Genomic DNA, 12,235 nt, shown 5'->3' on the forward strand with positions numbered 1-12,235 from the left:
CTTGTGCAGCTTTTTTTAATTATTATTCAAGTATTTATGTAGTTCATTTTTGAAACAAACGTGTTGTCGAGATTGGACCTTTAGTTTTCACAAGAAAGCTTTTGGTTAGCTGTTTGGATTCATATATGAGAATTGATGAAAATTGAAGGGAAGCGTTCAGTGATCATGGTCGGTCTTCAATTTGACTTTGTTGTCACTCATTAAAAGATACAAGGTTGACACTATTTTAATCCTGTGTTACCTACTTGATTTTTTTGGTAAAGCGTAATCAAAAACTTTACGATTCATTGCTTCTTGCTATCTTTTTATTTTTAATGGCAAGAAGTTAAATAAAAAAAACTAGCAAGGTGCTAGGGAAAAGAAGAATTACAAAGAGTTTACAACATTCATTACTTCTTGCTATCTTTTTATGTTTAACGACAAGAAGTTAACTAAAAAAAGGATATTACAAGGTATAAATTAGATAATAAGGAAAGAAGTGGAGATGGAGTGAAGTGACTAAAACTATGAAATTATAAAGATCTTAAATTTTAAATTAAAAGATATAATGCTATAGAATTATATAACTAGAAAACCAAGTAGACAACCCCTATGAAGAGTCCACCCCGTGCATGCAATACTCTCTAGTAATGTAAGACTATCTTTATTAGCAATCCAATCTATTTTTTCTATCAAAAAATTAATTTCTCTCTTCTATTTCTACACCCATTATCAATCCAACCCATTATCAATCCAAGCCAAACCAATATTTAATAATTAAAAAAAGTATATATATATATATATATATATATATATATATATATATATATATATATATATATATCTTATTTCGTATTTCGTAGAGAAAAAGAAATCATGAATTAAAATATAATTTATTTTATTTTTTGATAAGAATAAAATATGATTATTTATGAAATTAGTTTTTATCATAAATATTAATGTAACACCATCTTTTGATGATGGACACATGGTTAGAAACATGAGTCATTAGATGGACGAACTGGGTCGTGGTGGTGAGCCGCTCACATAAAAAAACCGGGATAGCCTAATAAAATTTCATAAAAGTTACTTCAATAAAAACCGGAAATTATGTATTAAAAAGGTAACATAGTTTAAATTTTATATATATATATATATATATATATATATATATATATATATATATATATATATATATATATATATATATATATATATATATATATGGGTAAAGTGAATATACCTAACAACCTTATATAAGCTTAGGTACCTAACCAATCATACTACGTAATTTTGTATCATATTTGCATTATAATCACCCAAAGTTCTTAAAATTCAACCTCATAACTTGATTGCTTCCAAAATCTTTGGACTTTCACCATTATCTGCCTTCAAATGACGTCTTTCTATCGGAGACCCCCTGGTGGGCTTCATATACTACCGTTACAAATCACATGGTGTGGGAAGAATATAATGGTGAATGTCTGAAAATCTTGGAAGTTAATCAAGTTAAGGGTTGAAGTTTAAGAACCTTAGACGATTGCAATGAAAATATAATGCAAAACAATGTAGTATAATGTGGTTAGGTACCTAAACTTATATAAGGTTGTTAGGTATATTCATTTTACCCTATATATATATATATATATATATATATATATATATATATATATATATATATATATATATATATAGCGACTTTCGTTTATTTTTGTATATATTTAATCATTTGTGTGTTTTACACGTTTAGTTATTTATGTTATCTACTAATTATTAATCAATTATTTTTAATAAATTATTAATTTAGATATTAATGTTTTTTCTTATTTATGTAAATGCAGAAATAAATTGTTATAAAATTAAATAATCAAGTTTTTTTTGCTTCATAATTTTTTACCCTTTGTGGAACACAATGTTTATTATGGCCGTGAATAAGGTTGACAAATTATTTATTGAAAGTTCGCTAATAGTCTGTGGGTTATTTGTAAAGTTTAATTGTTAAAAACAAATTTATAACAAAATATGCATAAAAACTTATTTAAGTAAATTACATGCTAGTTTCTAGAAAAAAATAAGTTTTTATTTATATAAATTGTAAGTATTTCTGGAAAATATAGCAGAAATATGAGTTATTACAAAGTAGTTAATCAAGTAGGTGCAAAAAAGTAAACTGTGATCCCAATTTTGTATTGTGTTACAACAAATACACAAAAAATAACACACTTGGAAATAATACATGTTCTTATAAAAAAATTGTTAAAAACACAACTCTTATAAAGTACAATGTTATATTCTGCATAAAATGAAAGTATGCTACTATTAAGGGATAAAAATGCAGAAAAAAATTTTAAAATTTTTTTATTGAAGGTCGCCTTTTTATTTTGTGGATTATTTGTAAAGTTTTATTATTAAAAAAGATTTTATAACAAAATATGCAGAAACAACAAATATATCCTAATAAATGGAAAGTATGTTGCTAATTTCTTCATAAAATGAAATTATGTTGCTTTTAAGGGCTAAAATGAAGAAATAAGTTGTTATAAAATTAAATAATCAATAATTTTTTTTTTGCTTCATGATGTTTTAACATTTGTGTAACACAAAGTTTATTGTGGTCGTGAATAAGGTTAACATATTATATGGGTGGAAAACTTCCCAAAATGCACCAATTGGATTTAAAAGTCACAAAAAGGGAAACAAATAATGAAGAGAGAAGAATTTCATGGACTTACGAAACTTATTGAACTCTTGGAAATGAATGGTGGTATTCTACAAATACAATGACTTGATCAGATCGATAATAAGGATGCTTGAAAGGGCAAATCTAAAATATGAGGTAGTTGTTTTGGGATGAGACGTACATAACAATGAAACAATATTTGTAATTTGATAAACAATAAGTGAGAAATATATTAGCGGATGATATTTATTGGGTTTTAATTAGATTAAAAATTATCAACTTACCAAAATGGGTAAATAGCAAAAAAAAAAAAAAAAAAAAAAAACTCAGTTTACACCAAAATTCTAATTTGATACTGTGTTTTCTTTTGTTTCAAATTTGCACTGTATTTTCCAATTTGTTATAATTCTATCAACTTGATCGGTCAATCAGGTTACATGCTGACGTATCAGTTTTGATGACGCGACATGCTGACATTATATGCTGACGTGTCAAAATTAAAAAAAATTTCCACAAAAAACGCTAAGTTTTCATTTTTTTTTCGATTTTGACACTAAGTTTAAATTTTCTTTCAGTTTTGACACTATGTTCTCTTTGTTCCAAATTAAACATCATTTTTTCGAATTTTGTTCAATGTTGGCAATTTTCTATTTGAAACTGTATAAATATTTTTTTTAATACATTTAAACTGTATAAATGTTTTTTTTCAATTAAAAACCATAGTTTTGTATAAACACAAGTTTTTTTACATTCAAACCATAATTTTATGTATATAGATGTGTTAGTTATATAAAAACCGTATTTTATATTACATACACAACTTTAAAATGAGTTTGGAGGTTAGGAGACCAGTAACCGATCAAAACTCGGATGTCAAGTTTGCAACCCATGACAATTTTATGGTTAGTTTGATTCTCATGATACAACTAATACATATTTATACATTATGCTTTGAATGAAAAAAAAATACATTATATTTAAATAAAAATGTGGTTTTTAAACGAAAAAAATATATTTATACAGTTTAAAATGTAATAAAAAAAATATATTTATACGGTTTCAAATGGAAAATTATCAAAATTAAACAAAATTTGATAAATGATGTTTTATTTGAAACAAAAAAACATAGTGTCAAAATTGAAAGAAAAAATTAAACTTAGTATCAAAATCGGAAAAAAAGTGAAAACTTAGTGATTTTTGTAGAAAAAAAATTCAATTTTGACACGATAGCATATCATGTCTGCATGCCACGTCATCAAAACTGACACGTCATCATACCACGTCAGCATGTAACCTGATTGACCGGTCAAGTGGTCAGAATTATAACAAATTGAAAAACACAGTATCAAATTTGAGACACACAAAAAAAAAACACACACTATCAAATTAGAATTTTAGTGTAAACAGAATGTTTTTTTGTTATTTACCCTAACAAAAAAATAACAAATTATATGCTTGATTGAAATGGATTATCATGGAAATAAGTAAAATCTCACAAAATTATCTGAAATTTTGTTTGAATGAAATATATAGTATCAATATAATACGTGAACTAATTGCAAAAATCTATGTAGTGTATTTTCCAAGTTATAATGAAAACCATTGTACTTTTTATAAAAATAGTAAATTACTGAAATCGTCCCTGTGGTTTAATCAAAATTGTACGTTTGGTCCCTAATTTTTTTTTTTGCACTCGGATTGTCCATGTAGTTTGATTTTGTTATGTTTTTCGTCCCTATGGTTTGGCAAAAGTTGCACGTTTGGTTCCTAACTTTATGTATGTAAGAGACGAAAAATGCAACAAAATTAAACCACATGGACGAAAAACGCAACAAAATCAAACCACAGGGACGATCCGAGTGCAAAAAAAAAATTATGGACCAAACGTGCAATTTTAACTAAACCGCAAAGACGATTTAAGTAATTTACTCTTATAAAAATTCCATTGGGTTTTGAAAATTTGATTACCAAGTGTAGGCTATGTAACATCCCATCAATCATGCATAACAGGCATAAGGCTATCAGGAGTGGGAAGGAAAAGACGCGTGGGAGCTGACGTGTCAGCTCCCTTTACGCGTGAACACCGCCCCACCTTCTGGTGGGAGTCTTGTTCCGTGGAGCTGAAGACGGGTGAAGACGTTTGATTTGATTGGCTATTCACTTTTTGACCGTTGCTTTATTACCATTTGTAAAAAAAAAAATTAATTAATTAATTACTACCAACTCTCTATATATCAACATATATATTACCATTCAACACATTTTGAACACAACATATATATTACTCTTATAAAAATTCCATTGGGTTTTGAAAATTTGATTACCAAGTGTGGGCTATGTAACATCCCATCAATCACGCATAACAGGCATAAGGCTATCAGGAGTGGGAAGGAAAAGACGCGTGGGAGCTGACGTGTCAGCTCCTTTACGCGTGAACACCGCCCCACCTTCTGGTGGGAGTCTTGTTCCGTGGAGCTGAAGACGGGTGAAGACGTTTGATTTGATTGGCTATTCACTTTTTGACCGTTGCTTTATTACCATTTGTAAAAAAAATTAATTAATTAATTACTACCAACTCTCTATATATCAACATATATATTACCATTCAAACACACACCACATTTTGAACACAAACAAACATACTCTCATTCAAAAAATACACTTTCCTCTATGGATCCAAACCAAAATAACCCACCCACCCCAAACATCCCAAATACTCCAAATGATCCTTTAGCAAACATTGGCTATATGCAATTGTTATCATACCCCGTTCAACAATAACCTTTATTTACCAATCTTTCATACCATCCACACTACTACCAAAACCAACCACAACCACAATTTGTTCAAACCCAATTTCAACCCTTTCAACAACAACCTCCTCCGCGTTTTCAGCCCCAAACTTTCCAACAACCACAACCAAGTTCACAACCCTCTCAAGTTCCATTATCGCAATCTCAACCCGTAAACCTCGACGATGAAGACAACGACGAACGGGTTCAAGAAACACAACCAAGTCGTAGAAGGCAAAAAAAATCCAAAGATTCAACAAAGAAGAAAAACACCCAATGGACCGAGGAGGAGGAGGCGACTTTAGCTAAAGCTTGGATTGCCATATCACAAGACGGGGATGTCGCCAACGCGCAATCGGGACATAGCTTTTGGAATCGTATTTTAGACCACTTCCACGCGTTATTGGGAAGGCAAACGAGCCGGACATATGATTCAGTCAATGATAAATGGCGCGATCTTAGAGCAACGTGTACCAAATTTAACGGCGTGTTTGACAATTTAAAAAATATGCATCGAAGTGGTAGCAACGATTTCAACATTTTGTCAACGGCGTTGCACCAATACAAAATTACCAACAATGGTAAACCTTTTGGCAACCAAAAAGTGTGGGAAGTTTGTCGCAATGGCCCAAAATGGGTCCTTTATCCGAAAACGGCGCATTCGGGATCTACCACCGGTTCCAATAAAATGCCGAGAACGTCCGAGTCGGAGATCGGTGCTAACCTCGACCTCAATGATGAGTTCGACGCCACCGAGGGTGAGGGTCCATCGGACGTCCATCTTCGTTGACCACCGGGTAGGGACAAAGCGAGAAAGAGGGCTTCGTCTAGCGGAAAATCAACCAACGAGGACGTGTTAGCGGAGAAAATCGAAAAAACTCTAAATTTTTTAGAAAAAAAAATTTGATTCAACGGAGGAGCAACGCCGGCGACAATTGGCACTCACCAATCTTCAAATCGTAAACATAGTGCTGCAACCCAATCTCGACCCGGAAAATATAAGGGTCTTTATGCAAATTCAACAAGAAGTTCTCGACCAATATCGCAACTAGATTTGATGTTTTTTAAGAATTTAGGTTTAATTTTCTAAGTATGGATTATGTTTTTTTAGTATTTTAGTTTTAATTTTTTGTGTTTTAAATTATGTAATATGGTTTTAATTAATATAAAATATGTTATTTATAAAATATGTTATTTATTTAATATTTTATTTATTTAACAAAATGGTAAAAAAATAAAAAAATAATATAAAAGTGAATGTTGTTAGTGGTCACCATTTCCATAGTGGAGTGGGTTGGTGGTGAAGGGACGTGGCGTATAGGTAGCGCCACTTTTCCGGTGAGTTTGTAGTGACCACTCCATATAACCTAAATGAAGAAAACTTAAACTATGGTGTAACTCTCCTCTTAGCCGACCCAAATGCTAAAATCCCAAATAACCATCCAATATTTGAAATAGTGAACGTACCCTTGCAGTTAAATACAAACATTCAAAAATAAGCCTCAAACATAATTAAATGTTTAATTGTTCATCTCGCAATAAACTATTAAATGGAGTATTGTCTACTTCCATTATTTCCCTTTTCTACGAGGAATTTCAAAAAAACAACATGCACACTTTCCTTTTTTTTTTTTTTTTTTTTTTTTTTTGGTATTATGTCATTTAAGGGTTTATATATTTCTATTACAATGTTAAACTTATAAATTTCTTGCGTTTACCTCAATAAAGACGAAAATACTTTCTTAATTCTCGCATTTAACTAATAGATATTTAGATCCAAAAAAACATACAGGTAATCCAATTCTTAAGGAGGTAATCCATACCGGATCTCTAATCACCTAATAACAACACAATTTGTATATATTTTTTTTGGGTCTACCACCTTTCTTGTATATAAAATTGATTAGAAAGATGGATATTACTATATATAATATCGATAATAGGGTTATATAAAATCGATAATAGGGAAAATAGAGGAAAACAAAAAGAATAACTAAGGTGTTGTTTGTTTTTTGGAAAAAAAATCTCTTTAGACCTTTTATTGTTGCGCGGCGCAGCACACGTGCAACACTTTTCATCTTGCAGTTGTTTGTTTTTTAGAAGTCTTCAGAGTCAAAAATCTCTGCGCGTGCTCTGTTTGGCGCAACACTTGTACTACCTCTTCTAGCCTCTTATTTTTTTTTCTTGCTGAAAATTTTATTATATGTTATTGAAATTTTATTTTATTTTATTTTTTTCGTTTTTTTTTGTTTATTCTTGTTGAATTTTTTTCGTTTTTTTTATATTGAATAATGATATTTTTTGATGAAATATCATTATTTTTTACTAAATATATATATATTTTTTGTTGAAATATCATTATTTTTTACTTAATTATCATTAATTATTCCCGACATGTTATACTTTATTAAATTTTCTGTATTAAAAAACTATTTTTGATTTATAAAATTTTTTTATTTTAATTTTTTAATATCTGTAGCAGTATGCAAATGTTAAAAAAACACACATGCTTCTTATTACAGTTTACTGCCGTTTGGCACACCTCTTCTACTGCAGAGGGTTGCAGAGATGGTCTGCAGACTTTATAAATTTTCGTTTAAAAAAATCACACAAAACCTAAAACATGACTGTAAAGACTTTATTAATGCCATGTACAAAGATCCTAAAATTGTTATAATAATAATAATAATAATAACTAGGTGGGGTGCCCCGCTCCGCGGGCTCGGTTTTGATCAAGAACATCTACTTATCAAAAAAATGACTATACATAACCATATGCACAATAATGACATAAAATAATTATTTAATCTAGATAAATTCGTCCAACATTTGCATATACATGCAACTGGACCATGAATATGTTGTACATGTTTACATATGTGATGTACAGATAACTGTTTTGACTTTGTTTCTAATATCGTATGGTTTCTGGATCAGTGATCCATTCTTTATTAAGATAGGGAGATCCTACAATCCCGGAAATGAGTATACACATTAATGATTTTCGAAATACAGTCTAATGCTCGATATTACCATCATCTGATCCCGATAAATAACAACACTCCAATGATGATACAGAAGCCCTGAACAGTAGCTGTGACTCCTCAGGAACTTGTATTCACATATCCACACCATGTCTATTAGGTTAAATGCAAAAAAAAAAAAAAAAGATTGAAAACACAATGCTATAACTGTGCAGATATTGTTGATAAGCATTCTGCATAGTTATTTAAAACACAATGCACACCATGTCTATTAGGTTAAATGAAAAAAAAGATTGAAAACACAATGCTATAACTTTGCAGATATTGTTGATAAGCATTCTGCACAGTTATATTATTGTTAATAAGCATTCTGCATAAAATCACACATACATTTCAGAATATTTAAAATAAAAATTGCAACTGATATAAAAATAAAATACCTATTGATAATAAAATGCGAAAAATAAAGTATCGGTCGGAATGTTGTCGGATCCGAGACATTCCCAAAAGGCTGGGTTGTTCACAATTGGAGGTTGCACTTGTGGATAGCCTTATCGGGTCACTGCAGGGTGCCTCTGTAAAAGAGTTAAATACTTTATTATAAAAAATAAAAGTATGATGTAATAATATGTACTCCAGTGTAGCTTTTGGCACATTTTGAGTCTCGCGGTTCAGGGAGTTTGTAGAAGGCGTACTCAAGCATTTGGAGGTTGTATTGTAGGTCGTGGTCCCACCCAGGGACACATCTAACCCACTAAGGTTGTCTCCAACTGCACCTAGGTCAAATATGTTTCTTCTGCTAATCACACCCAACCTAACCGACTGTTTTGATTATAATGACTGACCAGGTGACAGGTCAACATTGCGTGTGCTTTGTGCTGCCTCTGTCATAGTCCCAGATCCCTAAAAAAATTATATTATAAATTATTATTATTAATCCACTGCTTCAGCTGTCCAATGGTTTTGTTTAAATGAATATAAATTTGAGAAGTAGATACAACGTATGGACAAATAATGGAGAGAATGATATAAACTGCCAAATATAAATGAAGGACGAAATCTGCCAAAAAAAACCTAAGTTTCCTGTAGCTAAGACCAAAGAATTTTAATATATTGTATAATAATAATAATAATAATAATAATAATTTCATAGAATTAGATAACCTGGAAATAATGTCACGAAGAATGAAGAGTAACCAACAACCCCAAAGCACTTACCAAGGGAATTGCGGTCAAGAAAGAGCACCCTTTTGGCCTTTTAGAATATTTGTTTTATTTATTTTGAGAAAAAAAAGTGTTTGTTATGCATGTGAAATATCAAGATTGGAGCTTTTAGATTGGAGGGAATTGTGCCATAAGAACTACACTCCTTGAACATAGTTGCTACATCATTTATATCATACAAAATATGGTTCTTTGTCACATACGAGAGAGAGAGAGAGAGAGAGAGAGAGAGAGAGAGAGAGAGAGAGAGAGAGAGAGAGAGAGAGAGAGAGAGAGAGAGAGAGAGAGAGAGAGAGAGAGAGAGAGAGAGAGAGAGAGAGAGAGAGAGCATTCAATACCGCAGTCCGTATAGCATGGTGGTGTTCTCCTGCCTACTTGGCAAACAGTATGGTCAAACCGCATATCATTTCCCTTAGTGAAGATCCATTTGATGAGTTGTTTGGATATATGGACAGTTGGACACGAAATCCATTGGTCGTTGCATCAGATCTTGATTCGATGGAGATTGGATGGAGGTGTTCATGGTAGGATTTGAGTATTTGACTTTGTCCACTACAAAGCGGACCAAATTTGAACACGTTGGATGTTTTATTTAAATGAATATAAATTTGAGAAGTTGATCATTAAATATGAACAACATGGATGAAAAAGGATGGGAGTGTATTGTTTTCTAAAGATTTAAAATTACAAAGCATTAACGACTTTGCTACTATACATGTATCTACGATTTGGAAAATGAAGCAATAATACATCTCTTCAACAAATTTAAAAGCTTTTATTAAGGGTATGCTTTAAAATGACATGAAAAAACATGAAAATAACCAAAGCGATTAGAATTTAGGCATTTTCCAAAACTCATTATTTCGATTCTAATAAAATATATAATGTGTTTTTTTTTTTTTTTTTGCTCATTTGTACAAAAATACGTTTCAAAACTCTATCTACTAATTTCCGAAATAGTGATTTAGAAATATAAAAAAAATTCCAATATTTCAACCAAATAACATTTATACTCTTGTATGGTATCAATTTCCCATTTGCAATGTTTTTTGACACCGAAATGTACTTTTGCAAGAAAAATTTATTTTAAACGTGACATAAAATTAGTCCAAAATAACCTTTCATACGTAGGTCATTTTGATAAATCCAAGAAAATTGATTATTTCCCATATTCTCTGATATTTTGAATGGACATTTTTCTAAATACCCATTCTATTAATTCATATAGCAAAAATGATTTTTTTAAGCAATTTGATATATATATATATATATATATATATATATATATATATATATATATATATATATATATATATATATATATATATATATATATATATATATATATATACACACACACACACACACACACACACACACACACACACATTATGTTTGATACCCATATATTACATGAGTTAATTAAAAAAATTAAATATCAAAATGTAAACATTAAGTATTTTTTAAATGTAACGCTCCATTTCTTTTTAAATGTAACGCCCCATCTAGCATGTGATTTAAATAAAATAATGGGTTCTGCAAGCGTTTTAAGTTGGCTACTCGACAAGTCCATATTATTCGACTCGGTGAGTTTGCCAGTCTGGATGAAACCCTAATTTCACGGGTTTGCACCCTATTTAAACAGCATTATGCGCCCCAAACCAGCCTCCATCACCGTCAGAACGTCCCTTACTAAACCCTAGCCTCCCTTTAAGCATTCTTGGAGTATATCTCATTTGGTGAAGGATTGTGGTGCCTTTTGAAGTTTGAACAAGAAGAGAGAATAGGAGTTTTCAAGAGGAGCAAAGAAGATATGAGTTTATTGTGTCATTCCAGTTTCCATTAAGGTATAAAGCTCAAATCTTTGTTTGTCATCATTTAGATCTCCTAAAAGCTTGATTGTGTTGTTTTTAGCCATTTTCTTGAGGCCGATTTACGTGTTGTTAAGATGAATGGGTTTCAAATCTAAGCATTTCAGGACTCTTTTAGCTCAAGGTTGCCACCTTAATTGAGCTAAACACCCATTCCAAACCTAGATCTCCTTTTTTAGCTCCTTATTAGGCATTTTAGCTTCTTATGAGCATGCATGAACGTAAAGTTAGAAACTTTACGTGTGAAATCAGTCCTAGGAACCCAGATCTATGAATTTGATGCATTGGAATCGAGAAAAAACGACCGTATAGTAATGGCATGCTTGGGACTCGACGAGTTGTTCTTCAGACTCGGCGTGTTGAGTTGCGAGTCCCCGGTTTTTCCCCGATTTGAGAGTTTAGGGTGAATCAGTGAGTGGGAATGGACTAGGTGAGTTAGATTTCAGATCTAGTGATGGAGGGACTCGGCGAGTCTACGCCCTGACTCGGTGAGTCCGGTCAACTGAAAGTTGACTTTGACCCGGGGTTAGGGACGGACCCAGAATTTTATAGTAGGTGTTGCCGGTTCGTAATAGGTGTTGCCGATCCATAGTAGGTGTTGCCGAGGGCACATTTTATAGTAGAAAAAAGAAAAAAAAATCGAAAATTTTGCACTACGTCGAGAAAAACTAGGGGTTGCCAGTGCCATCGTTGGCACCATAGGGT

At 31.3% G+C, this 12,235-nt stretch overlaps 1 long non-coding RNA gene across 1 annotated transcript; it reads right to left on the reverse strand.

Annotated features, from left to right (window-relative positions):
• Positions 1–8,268: 8,268 nt before the first annotated feature.
• LOC145029292 (uncharacterized) lies at positions 8,269–10,266 on the reverse strand. The gene is made up of 3 exons (XR_013676456.1): positions 9,998–10,266; positions 8,876–9,338; positions 8,269–8,588 (listed from the first exon to the last, which is right to left on the reverse strand). It is a non-coding gene; the product is annotated as an uncharacterized LOC145029292 (long non-coding RNA).
• Between the last annotated feature and the right edge of the window lie 1,969 nt (positions 10,267–12,235).

The sequence above is a fragment of the Lactuca saligna genome, chromosome 2 (genome assembly GCF_052625555.1).
Source record: "Lactuca saligna cultivar CGN05327 chromosome 2, ASM5262555v1, whole genome shotgun sequence".
Lineage (NCBI taxonomy): Eukaryota > Viridiplantae > Streptophyta > Magnoliopsida > Asterales > Asteraceae > Lactuca > Lactuca saligna.